Source organism: Ambystoma mexicanum, chromosome 12 (assembly GCF_040938575.1).
Source record: "Ambystoma mexicanum isolate Mex_15411 chromosome 12, UKY_AmexF1_1, whole genome shotgun sequence".
NCBI classification, from domain to species: Eukaryota; Metazoa; Chordata; class Amphibia; order Caudata; family Ambystomatidae; genus Ambystoma; species Ambystoma mexicanum.
This window is the reverse complement of record NC_090936.1, coordinates 571,146,376-571,158,780: the sequence shown is the minus strand read 5'-3', so window position 1 is coordinate 571,158,780 and position 12,405 is coordinate 571,146,376. Positions and strand designations below refer to the sequence as shown.

At 58.1% G+C, this 12,405-nt stretch overlaps 1 protein-coding gene across 1 annotated transcript in view; it reads right to left on the bottom strand.

The window, feature by feature from the left end:
• SLC15A3 (solute carrier family 15 member 3) overlaps positions 1-12,405 on the bottom strand; it is a 143,757-nt gene that overhangs the window by 93,663 nt on the left and 37,689 nt on the right. The window lies entirely within an intron of this gene.

Sequence of the window (12,405 nt, the reverse complement as noted above, 5' to 3'; positions counted from 1 at the left end):
CAGGGTCCATGATCCCAACCGAATAAATGAAACCTATCTAATAACACTACCTAAAAAAATAAACTATATACAAAAATGTGGGCCATTGTCCAAAAGGTCCAAAAAAAATGCTAAACCAAAGGAAACCTAACACTAACTACACAACTATTTACAAGGGCAGCGGGCTATTCTGACGGCTCACTTCAGGATGTTCCGGGCCAGGGCATCATCGAACTCCTGCTCAATGTCCCGGAGGCGCTCCTCCTCCATGGCCCTGAGGGTCCGCAGGGCCGTCCACATGTTCCCCCCAAACTCCCTGCGGATTGCCTCGAGGCACTCGGCACACCTCAGGGCCCTCCGCATGGAGTTCTCCGCCCTGACCATCGTGAGCCGTGCCTCTTCCGCCCGCTGCCGCTCCGCATCTATGGCGTGGGCCAACCGCTGCCACACGGAAGACACTTCCCGTCCTGGGTCCTCCTGCCGATGCCTGCCCCTCCGATGTCGAAGGCCCCGAGCCATCATGGCTCCCACCACGTTGCTACTGCTGCGCCTCTGCCCGTGCACTGCCTCCTGCTGCCTGTACATCCTCCGCTGGCTGGGGTGCAGTCGTTGATGTGGCCACCCCTGCTGGACGTCCGACTCCCGACTGTGGCAGGGATGCCTCCTCCACCAGCCTGGCCGCACCATCAGAGGCAGCTCCACAGGGCACCCAGGTGACTGATGGGTGGGAAGATGGCACGGAGGACGACTGGCGCATAGGGGGTTCAGTTGAGGAGGGGGTCGTAGCAAGCCCCATCAAACGGAGGAATCCGGCCTGGGTGACCTGTCCCAGTAGGCCGACGCGGTCAACGAGCCATTCGAGATGACGTGCAGTCTCCTCATGAAAAGACTGCAGGTCACCTCGCATGGCCCGTTGACGCAACGCCACACCAGTCAGGACAGGCTCAACCCGGACCCGGATAGCCACGTCCGCAGGCAGAGGAAGGCCAGTTGTCGTGAGCTCATCCCCTGCCTGAAAACGGGTCTGGACGTAGGCATCCCTGCTGGTGCAAGATGATGCAGTGACAGGATCAGGGACAGGATTGCACACAGGCACCTCCGCGGTGACCTGTGCTGCCTCCTGTCCCTGGTCCTGCACTGCACCACTAGCACCAGTGGAATCCCCACCTCCAGACCCCGTCTCTGTTGCTTGCACGGCCTCCTCCTCCACCAAACCCCCCACCAACCTGGATGACTCCGTGCCATCTTCCCCCATTGGGCCCTGTGGGGTCCCAGCTACCCCTTCTGCTGCCGAGGAGTCCAACTCCGTCCTCCGCCTCTTGGACCTCCCCCCGGCAGCTGCGGCCTGGGACGCGGCACCGGACTCCTCACTCCCCGACGAGATCACAACCTGGGAGGGGAGCCGGGCCTTGCGTCTCCGGCTGGCGGTGCGATCCCCACCGCTGTGCTCCACAGCATCTTCTCCGCCCTCTTCATCAGTTGACGCTGCAGACAGGGAGAAATGAAACACAGGCATCCGGGCACTGTACAATGGACACATACACACATGACAGTTGCACATGAGTGGCATTGGCAAACCTCAGACATGGCATCACAATCGGCAACACACATGTCATTTCTACATGCACACATGAGCCATACCACAGCCACATCGCAACTGCCAGCACCATCCATACACATACAACAGCATGGGCAGGCAAAGGTGAGCCAGACATCACATGCAACACAGGGAGTGCACTACACATGCACGCACACCACCACACTTGCATGCATGTGTACACCTCAGCCAACTGTCGCAGTGTTCCGATGGGCATCCATGTCACATCTGCCAATCAGGCTTCCACATCCCGCTGTCACATGCATCCATGTTGCATCACTGTTGCACCCTTGTCAAATACACACACATGCACATGTACACAGTGCTGATACATGCAGCTGAAAACAACATACATGCGTGACATCACGACCATGCCTACTTACATACACATTCATCCAAACATGTGTGCCCACGCAACTGCATTTGGCATGCAAGCCTACACACACAAGCACCATCCATGTCTCACACATGACAGCCCTCGCATGTGTTAGCCGCACGGCCCTGTACACCCCCACCCATACTCGGCCCCATACAAACATATGTGCAACCGGCACACTACTGGCACATCACCACACGCACAGCTTACAATCATGATGCATGTACACTTACCGCTCGACTTCAGACGGGTCTGCCTCTCAAGGACCTGGACGTGGAGCGCTGGGGATATGCGTACCAGGACCCTCATCTGATCTTCCGACAAGTGGCCCCGGCGCCCCTTAGCATCCGCCTCCTTCAAGAGGCGCCGGGCCTTGTTCAGGGTCCTGGACCTGAAGTCCTCCCAGCGCTTCTTGACATGTTGGAAGTCGCGGACTGCCACCCCCTCCGCTTTGATGGCAGTCACGATGTCGGTCCAGATCCTAGTCCGTCCTTCCTTGTTGGCGCGCACCCTTCCGTAGAGGGCATCATACTGCCCCAGGACTTGCTCCACCAGGACACCAACTTCCCTGGCACTGAAGCCGGTGCCCCTCTGCCTCTCTGGCCGGGGGTTGTCAGTGGTGCCAGATGTTGGCAGCAGGCAGTCAGGCAGCAGCAGATGGCAGGTGGGAGCGTGCTCGGGGGTCTGGGGGGCAGTAATTCGGCCTTGTGGGCAGGAGCGTGGTCTTCCGTGTGCTTACGCGTGGCCAGCTTGATACAGAGTGATTTTGCACGTGAAAATCCTGCACGTCTGCGTGTAAATCGAGGAAAGGCCCTTAGCGCGTATGCACGCATATGCGATTACATTGGACCAAAGGCCCTTAGCGCGTGAGCGCGTCTGTGACGTGACGCGCGTGGGTGTTTCTCTCATAACACGTGATGACAGAGCACACATGGATTTCCACCAATCGCGTGTGAAACTTCCCGCGCACCCCGAAACACACGTACCCAGGCTAATCGCGTGTGGAACTTCCCGCGCACCCCGAAGTACACGTACCCAGGCCAATCGCGTGTACGCTCACTTCCCTCCGATTACACGCGATGACACTCGGACGTGCAGTTTTACCACGTGTGCTCTGTCATCACGTGTAATGAGGGAAACACCCGCGCGCGTCACGTCACAGACGCGCTTACGCGCTAAGGGCCTTTGGTCCAATTAAATCGCATATGCGTGCTGATGTGCATACGCGCTAAGGGCCTTTCCTCGATTTACATGCAGACGTGCAGGATTTTCACGTGCCAAATCACTCCGTATCAAGCTGGCCACGCGTAAGCACACGGAAGACCACGCGCCTGCCCACAAGGCCGAATTACTGCCCCCCAGAGCCCCGAGCACGCTCCCACCTGCCATCTGCTGCTGCCTGACTGCCTGCTGCCCACGTGCCCTGACATTTGCTGCCTGCACATCAGCCAGGGGTGCTGTTGCTGTGACCACCCCTGCTGGAACCGAATACTCCCGACTGGGATTCCATCGCTCCACAGCCCAGCCCCAGGACCCATTTGCCCACCCCCTCCTGCCTCTGGGGTTGTCATGTCGGGCACTGCAACATCTGGCACCACTGACAACCCCCGGCCAGAGAGGCAGAGGGGCACCAGCTTCAGTGCCACCGAAGTTGGTGTCCTGGTGGAGCAAGTCCTGGGGCAGTATGATGCCCTCTACGGAAGTGTGCGCGCCGACAAGGAAGGACGGACTCGGATCTGGACCGACATCGTGACTGCCATCAACGCGGAGGGGGTGGCAGTCCGCGACTTCCAACATGTCAAGAAGCGCTGGGAGGACTTCAGGTCCAGGACCCTGAACAAGGCCCGGCGCCTCTTGAAGGCAGCGGATGCTAAGGGGCGCCGGGGCCACTTGTCGGAAGATCAGATGAGGGTCCTGGAACGCATATCCCCAGCGCTCCACGTCCAGGTCCTTGAGAGGCAGACCCGTCTGGAGTCGAGCGGTAAGTGTACATGCATCATGATTGTAAGCTGTGAGTGTGGTGATGTGCCAGTAGTGTGCCGGTTTCACATATGTTTGTATGGGGCCGAGTATGGGTGGGGGTGTACAGGACCGTGAGGCTAACACATGCGAGGGCTGTCATGTGTGAGACATGGATGGTGCTTGTGTGTGTAGGCTCGCATGCCAAATGCAGTTGCGTGGGCACACATGTTTGGATGAATGTGTATGTAAGTGGGCATGTTCGTGATGTCACGCATGTATGTTGTTTTCAGCTGCATGTATCAGCACTGTGTACATGTGCATGTGTGTGTATTTGACAAGGGTGCAACAGTTATGCAACATGGATGCATGTGACAGCGGGATGTGGAAGCCTGATTGGCAGATGTGACATGGATGCCCATCGGAACACTGCGACAGTTGGCTGAGGTGTACACATGCATGCAAGTGTGGTGGTGTGCGTGCATGTGTAGTGCACTCCCTGTGTTGCATGTGATGTCTGGCTCACCTTTGCCTGCTCATGCTGTTGTATGTGTATGGATGGTGCTGGCAGTTGTGATGTGGCTGTGGTATGGCTCATGTGTGCAAGTTGAAATGACATGTGTGTTGCCGATTGTGATGCCATGTCTGAGGTTTGCCAATGCCACTCATGTGCAACTGTCATGTGTGTATGTGTCCATTGTACAGTGCCCTGATGCCTGTGTTTTATTTCTCCCTGTCTGCAGCCTCAACTGATGAAGAGGGCGGAGAAGGTGCTGTGGAGCACAGCGGCGGGGATCGCACCGCCAGCCGGAGACGCAAGGCCCGGCTCCCCTCCCAGGTTGTGATCTCGTCGGGGAATGAGGAGTCCGGTGCCGCGTCCCAGGCCGCAGCTGCCGGGGGAGGTCCAAGAGGCGGAGGTCGGAGTTGGACTCCTCGGCAGTAGAAGGGGCAGCTGGGACCCCACAGGGCCCAACGGGGGAAGATGGCACGGAGTCATCCAGGTTGGTAGGGGGTTTGGTGGAGGAGGAGGCCGTGCAAGCAACAGAGACGGGGTCTGGAGGTGGGGATTCCACTGGTGCTAGTGGTGCAGTGCAGGACCAGGGACAAGAGGCAGCACAGGTCGCCGTGGAGGTGCCTGTGTGCAATCCTGTCCCTGATCCTGTCACTGCATCATCTTGCACCAGCAGGGATGCCTACGTCCAGACCCGTTTTCAGGCAGGGGATGAGCTCACGACAATTGACCTTCCTCTGCCTGCGGACGTGGCTATCCGGGTCCGGGTTGAGCCTGTCCTGACTGGTGTGGCGTTGCGTCAACGGGCCATGCGAGGTGACCTGCAGTCTTTTCATGAGGCGACTGCACGTCATCTCGAATGGCTCGTTGACCGCGTCGGCCTACTGAGACAGGTCACCCAGGCCGGATTCCTCCGTTTGATGGGGCTTGCTACGACCCCCTCCTCAACGGAACCCCCTATGCGCCAGTCGTCCTCCGTGCCATCTTCCCACCCATCAGTCACCTGGGTGCCCTGTGGAGCTGCCTCTGACGGTGCGGCCAGGCTGGTGGAGGAGGCATCCATGCCACAGTTGGGAGTCGGACGTCCAGCCGGGGTGGCCACATCAACGACTGCACCCCAGCCAGCGGAGGATGTGCAGGCAGCAGGAGGCAGTGCACGGGCAGAGGCGCAGCAGCAGCAACGTGGTGGGAGCCATGATGGCTCAGGGCCTTCCACATCGGAGGGGCAGGCATCGGCCGGAGGGCCGGAGGACCCAGGACGGGAAGTGTCTTCCGTGTGGCAGCGGTTGGGCCACACCATAGATGCGGAGCGGGCGCAAGAGGCACGGCTCACGATGGTCAGGGCGGAGAACTCCATGCGGAGGGCCCTGAGGCGTGCCGAGTGCCTCGAGGCAATCCGCAGGGAGTTTGGGGGGAACATGTGGACGGCCCTGCGGACCCTCTGGGCCATGGAGGAGGAGCGCCTCCGGGACATTGAGCAGGAGTTCGATGATGCCCTGGCCCGGAACATCCCGAAGTGAGCCGTCGGACTGGCTCGCTGCCCTTGTAAATAGTTCTATAGTTAGTGTTAGGTTTCCTTTGGTTTAGCATTTTTTTTTGGACCTTTTGGACAATGGGCCACATTTTTGTATATAGTTATTTTTTTTAGGTAGTGTTATTAGATAGGTTTCATTTCTTCGGTTGGGATCATGGACCCTGGATTGTTTATCTGTACATAGTTGACTTTTGGATTTTCAATTTTTATTATGATTTCGCCATTGAGCAATGGTTTTCGATTTGAATTTTCCATTGGATTTACTTTTGTGGACTTTGACTTTGGACACCTTTCCTTTGCATTATGATTTGTGGTTTTGCATTATTTCACGGACCTGCTGGTTTCTTTTTTTTAAAATTTCTATTATTGTTTGTTTATTTTTGATTCAATTTATGTTGCTTTTAATACATATTTTTTCTTCAAAGTTCAATGTGTAGTATCATCTCATTGGTTTCATGCATATCATGATATGGGTTTTGACATTCACTGACACCCATTGGGTGTATGTGAGGGACATGTGTTTATTTCCAAACTTGCAATTGGGCTTCTATCATGTTTTTGCCATTTCTAAGTGGGTGGATGCAATACTCGGGTGGGTGTTTGGCATTTGGAGGCTGACCATAAGGGCCAGGGATCTACATTGTGGTGACATGTTGGCTGGGGGACATGAGTGGGGGCCTGGTGGAGGCTGCCCCTGGTGGCTGGGGGGTGGGGGTGATAGGGGACATGAGTGGGGGCCTGATGGAGGCTGCCCCTGCACTGCTGGGGGGTGGGGGTGGTGGGAGACATGGGTGGGGGCCTGGTGGAGCCTGCCCCTGGTGGCTGGGGGGTGGGGGTGATGGGAGACATGAGTGGGGGCCTGGTGGAGGCTGCCCCTGGTGGCTTGGGGGTGGGGGTGCAGGGAGACATGAGTGGGGGCCTGGTGGAGGCTGCCCCTGGGGCGTGGGGGTGCAGGGAGACATGAGTGGGGGCCTGGTGGAGGCTGCCCCTGGTGGGTGGGGGTGGTGGTAGACATGAGTGGGGGCCTGGTGGAGGCTGCCCCTGCACTGCTGGGGGTGGGGGTGGTGGTAGACATGGGTGGGGGCCTGGTGGAGGCTGCCCCTGGTGGCTGGGGGGTGGGGGTGGTGGTGGTGGTAGACATGGGTGGGTGCCAGGTGGAGGCTGCCCCTGGTGGCTGGGGGATGGGGGTGCAGGGAGACATGAGTGGGGGCCTGGTGGAGGCTGCCCCTGGTGGCTGGGGGGTGGGGGTGCTGAGTGGGGGCCTGGTGGAGGCTGCCCCCGCACTGCTGGGGGGTGGGGGTGGTGGAGACATGAGTGGGGGCCTGGTGGAGGCTGCCCCTGCACTGCTGGGGGGTGGGGGTGGTGGGAGACATGAGTGGGGGCCTGGTGGAGGCTGCCCCTGCACTGCTGGGGGGTGGGGGTGGTGGGAGAAATGGGTGGGGGCCTGGTGGAGCCTGCCCCTGGTGGCTGGGGGGTGGGGGTCATGGGAGACATGAGTGGGGGCCTTCTGGAGGCTGCACCTGGTGGCTGGGGGGTGGGGGGGCAGGGAGACATGAGTGGGGGCCTGGTGGAGGCTGCCCCTGGTGGCTTGGAGGTGGGGGTGCAGGGAGACATGAGTGGGGGCCTGGTGGAGGCTGCCCCTGGTGGCTGGGGGTGGGGGTGATAGGGGACATGAGTGGGTTCCTGGTGGAGGCTGCCCCTGCACTGCTGGGGGGTGGGGGTGGTGGTAGACATGGGTGGGGGCCTGGTGGAGGCTGCCCCTGGTGGCTGGGGGGTGGGGGTGCAGGGAGACATGAGTGGGGGCCTGCTGGAGGCTGCCCCTGCACTGCTGGGGGGTGGGGGTGGTGGGAGACATGAGTGGGGGGCTGGTGGAGGCTGCCCCTGAACTGCTGGGGGGTGGTGGGAGACATGAGTGGGGGCCTGGTGGAGGCTGCCCCTGCACTGCTGGGGGGTGGGGGTGGTGGAAGACATGGGTGGGGGTGATGGGAGACATGAGTGGGGGCCTGGTGGAGGCTGCCCCTGGTGGTTGGGGGTGGGGGTGCAGGGAGACATGAGTGGGGGCCTGATGGAGGCTGCCCCTGGTGGCTGGGGGTGCAGGGGGACATGAGTGGGGGCCTGGTGGAGGCTGCCCCTGGTGGCTGGGGGGTGGGGGTGGTGGGAGACATGAGTGGGGGCCTGGTGGAGGCTGCCCCTGCACTGCTGGGGCGTGGGGGTGGTGGTAGACATGGGTGGGGGCCTGATGGAGGCTGCCCCTGGTGGCTGGGGGGTGGGGGTGCAGGGAGACATGAGTGGGGGCCTGGTGGAGGCTGCCCCTGGTGGCTGGGGGGTGGGGGTGCAGGGAGACATGAGTGTGGGCCTGGTGGAGGCTGCCCCTCGTGGCTGGGGGGTGGGAGTGCAGGGAGACGTGAGTGGGGGCCTGGTGGAGGCTTCCCCTGGTGGCTGGGGGATGGGGGTGGTGGTAGATATGTGTGGGGGCCTGGTGGAGGCTGCCCCTGCACTGCTGGGGGATGGGGGTGGTGGTAGACATGGGTGGGGGCCTGGTGGAGGCTGCCCCTGGTGGCTGGGGGGTGGGGGTGGTGGTAGACATGGGTGGGGGCCTGGTGGAGGCTGCCCCTGGTGGCTGGGGGGTGGGGGTGCAGGGAGACATGAGTGGGGGCCTGGTGGAGGCTGCCCCTGCACTGCTGGGGGCTGGGGGTGATAGGGGACATGAGTGGGGGCCTGGTGGAGGCTGCCCCTGGTGGCTGGGGGGTGGGGGTGATAGGGGACATGAGTGGGGGCCTGGTGGAGGCTGCCCCTGCACTGCTGGGGGGTGGGGGTGGTGGTAGACATGGGTGGGGGCCTGGTGGAGGCTGCCCCTGGTGGCTGGGGCGTGGGGGTGCAGGGAGACATGAGTGGGGGCCTGGTGGAGGCTGCCCCTGGTGGCTGGGGGGTGGGGGTGCAGGGAGACATGAGTGGGGGCCTGATGGAGGCTGCCCCTGCACTGCTGGGGGGTGTGGGTGATAGGGGACATGAGTGGGGGCCTGGTGGAGGCTGCCCCTGGTGGCTGGGGGGTGGGGGTGATAGGGGACATGAGTGGGGGCCTGGTGGAGGCTGCCCCTGGTGGCTGGGGGGTGGGGTGGTGGGAGACATGAGAGGGGGCCTGGTGGAGGCTGCCCCTGCACTGCTGGGGGGTGGGGGTGGTGGTAGACATGGGTGGGGGCCTGGTGGAGGCTGCCCCTGGTGGCTGGGGGGTGGGGGTGCAGGGAGACATGAGTGGGGGCCTGGTGGAGGCTGCCCCTGCACTGCTGGGGGGTGGGGGTGATGGGAGACATGAGTGGGGGCCTGGTGGAGGCTGCCCCTGCACTGCTGGGGGGTGGGGGTGGTGGTAGACATGGGTGGGGGCCTGGTGGAGGCTGCCCCTGGTGGCTGGGGGGTGGGGGTGGTGGAGGCTGCCCCTGCACTGCTGGGGGTGGGGGTGATGGGAGACATGGTTGGGGGCCTGGTGGAGGCTGCCCCTGGTGGCTGGGGGGTGGGGGTGATGGGAGACCTGAGTGGGGGCCTGGTGGAGGCTGCCCCTGGTGGCTGGGGGTGATGGGAGACATGGGTGGGGGCCTGGCGGAGGCAGCCCCTGGTGGCTGGGGGTGCAGGGGGACATGCGTTGGTGGGCAGTAGTGCAAGGTGACATGTGGGTTGGCTGGGGGGCATGGCCATGGTGGATGGGGTGCCTGCAGGACATGTGCAGGGTAGGCCCCTGTGGTGTGGGCCACCTGCAGGGGCCGTGGAGGGTGTAGAGGGAACACCTGGGAGGACCCACACGTGCAATTCACGTGTGGTGCTCCCCGCGCACCCCTGTATTACACGTACCCTGCTGATTTTGCGTGTGATACTTCCCGCGCACCCCTGAAATACACGTACCCTGCTGCTTTTGCGTGTGATACTTTCCGTGCACCCCTGGAATACACGTACCCTGCTGTTTTTGTGTGTGATACTTCCCGCGCACCCCTGGAATACACGTAACCTGATGGAATCGCGTGTGATACTTCCCGCGCACCCCTGGAATACACGTACCCTGATGGAATCGCGTGTGATACTTCCCGCGCACACCTGAGATACACGTACCCTGCTGCTTTTGCGTGTGATACTTCCCGCGCACCCCTGAAATACACGTACCCTGCTGCTTTTGCGTGTGATACTTCCCACGCCCCCCTGAAATACACGTACCCTGATGCTTTTGCGTGTGATACTTCCCGTGCACCCCTGAAATACACGTACCCTGCTGCTTTTGCGTGTGTTACTTCCCACGCACCCCTGATGCACACGTACACAGGACAATCGCGCGTGGAACTTCCCGCGAACCACTGAAATACATGTTCCCCGCTTGGCGTTTGCTGTTTGCCAGCCCTGTGAACTGGTCCAGGGTTAGCACAGCCCTTTGCGATTATTTGGGGATTTTGAAGGCTTTTCCTTGCGCGAGGGCGTTCTTGGGGGCGTAACTGGCGCTGCTGCAGGGTCGCTGCGCTACAGTGCGCCACGGCTGGTTTTGGATGCGAAAATCCATGAATACGCGGTGCGCGGAAATCGATTTTAGCGCACGCGGCTGGTGCAGACATTCGCATGGGCACGCTGTGCGCCAGCCGCGTGCGCCACTTTTGTGCGAATTTCTATGAATTACCCTGTACATGTTTTAGAGGTAGGCATATGTTGTCCATCTGACAGTAGATATCCAATCACAATCCCACCCCTTATAGAAAGTATACTTAGATGTTTCCATTGAGCCTATCACAACCCCTCGTAGGTCTTTCTCATTTGCCACGTAGTAGGACGTCGCTTATGATGAATTTTTTGTATAGAAAGGTGTTTTTATGTAAAATGTGAGGAGAGAACTCGAGCAAATGTCTGTTGATGTCCGTTGTAACTCCCTGTTTTATATAATTGATATTAAAACAGCAATCCTTTGCCATCTTCCTGAGTTGGTTCAATTATTTGGTCTCAGAGTGATTCTGAATCCCATTAATTGCATGCACGTTACCCAAAGGGCTCTAAGCTCACATATCTGGTGTGAGTCAGTATTTTTAATCCATGGAAAACATACAAGGTAAAAGGGGGGGGGGTTGAATTTGGCATTACATAAAAGCTGATGTTGTTGCTTGTGCAACACACCATGGTATAGCATGGATTAAGTTGCCATGAAGCATAAGACTAACAATTATTAACTCCCTTACCTACTAAATCTCTAATACTCTGCTAATATTTACAGCTCCATAGGTCTTTGGTGCAAAATATTGGTGCAGAACTATGGCACAAGCCTGCTCCTTTTATAAAATGGTGCCAGCACAGGCTGTGCAATGTGCTTGGAAACATTGAATAAACCTGAAGAATTGCACATATTCCGCGGCGAATACATCCAAGATGTGAGCTGAGGAATGTGAAATCCGTTCTGCTCAAAACAATCTTATTGCCTAAAAGACTTTCAGAGCAGGAAGCAGCGCAGACATGTAGCCATTTGCATCCATTGGCTGCTGCCTGAATCACGGTCAAACATTCTAGTGGGTTGGTTACTTGACAAAGGGAGGTGGTGTTGAGAGACAGGCTTTTTCTTACATTTCCCTTAGGCAAACGCACATTTCATGGGCAAGTCACAGAGAGGATTAAAAAAGGGTTGTCTTTCAGATGGTGGGGCCACTCTCCCTCTCTCTGGCTCTGCGTCAGTGTTTGCTGCATTTGCTGACAGTGAACAGCCTGGTCTCTATCTATCAGACGAGTGTTTGTTATGAGCTGTCCTGCCGAAAAGGGTTAAGAAGCAGATCGAGACTTTCTGTGCAAGCACTGAACAGCTCAGCTGAGTGGGAGTGCTGCCTTGCAGTCTGAGGGCACACAGAACCCAGTGTGCTTTAGGTAAGATCCCAGCAAAAATTGAGTTTTGTGTCTACTTTGTGAGCAAATTCTGCAGGCAGTTGCAGCTTGGAAAATTGGGCTGTATTCACAAACATAGACAGATGTTTATCATGTGTTTTAGTCACTGTCCGAGCAGCAAGTCAGATATAACAGAAGGTTTATAAGCTGCCAAGACTAGTGATGAGCTTCAAGGACAGTGTAGCAGTGTTCTTGGCCTCTATCGCAAAAAGGGTGTTTGAAGGCTATTGTGAAAAAGCTATTTACCGTGGGGTAAACTTTATGAATGAAATGTTTGTGGCTATGTTTATTTTCATTTTGTGAAGTGCACAGAGTACAATCATTTTAGCTAGAGTGATCACACAAACCGTTGTACTTTGGATTCTGTAGCCCAGAATCAGACTCTGTATAGCACCTAAGTACTGTTGAAATTATACAAAAAAATCACTTGAATCCACATTGAGTCCCAGAGTGCTTCTCTACATCCGTATTCACCTTTATTTTCATTTTTGAACCACAGGGATGTCATGTAACAACTCAGTATGATTTATATTTCTCATAAATTCTAATTTCTTATA